Source organism: Schistocerca cancellata, unplaced genomic scaffold (assembly GCF_023864275.1).
Source record: "Schistocerca cancellata isolate TAMUIC-IGC-003103 unplaced genomic scaffold, iqSchCanc2.1 HiC_scaffold_371, whole genome shotgun sequence".
Classification (NCBI taxonomy): Eukaryota; Metazoa; Arthropoda; class Insecta; order Orthoptera; family Acrididae; genus Schistocerca; species Schistocerca cancellata.
The window spans coordinates 17,501-17,918 of record NW_026046389.1 but is presented as its reverse complement, the minus strand read 5'-3'; the positions used below and the strand labels follow the sequence as shown (position 1 = coordinate 17,918).

Genomic DNA, 418 nt, shown 5'->3' with positions numbered 1-418 from the left:
TTCTGTGGCGCTGGCGTTGGAGCTGCCGGTCACCGTAGGTGGCGCGTGTTGTCTCCCGCCGGCAATGCCACGACAGCACGCTCCCGGGCCTCTGTCGGCAGCGGCAAGCTCAGTTGGGAGCACGGGTGGTCGCACCTAAAGCGTCTACTCGCCTAACTCCGGGCGATTGCGCCTCTCTCGAACCCGACCAAGTACTTAGGACGGCGCTGCGCGCCGCCGGGACCTGAGAGGGTTTCGAGGTGTATTGTGCAGGGGAGCTCAGCCTCCTCCTGTTTGCAGAATAATTGAGCGGACGCTTGCGTGTTCGCGCGGGCCCCTGGGACACACTCCCGGGCGGCCGGCTGCTCAGCTCTAGTTGACGCAGCTCCCTGGTTGATCCTGCCAGTAGTCATATGCTTGTCTCAAAGATTAAGCCATG

General features: G+C 62.9%; 1 non-coding gene across 1 annotated transcript in view; it reads left to right on the top strand.

The window, feature by feature from the left end:
* Nucleotides 1-365: 365 nt before the first annotated feature.
* Nucleotides 366-418, top strand: part of LOC126119346 (small subunit ribosomal RNA) — a 1,909-nt gene continuing 1,856 nt past the window's right edge. The window contains exon 1 of the ribosomal RNA XR_007525854.1: nucleotides 366-418. This exon is cut by the window's right edge and continues 1,856 nt beyond it. This is a non-coding gene — a ribosomal RNA (small subunit ribosomal RNA).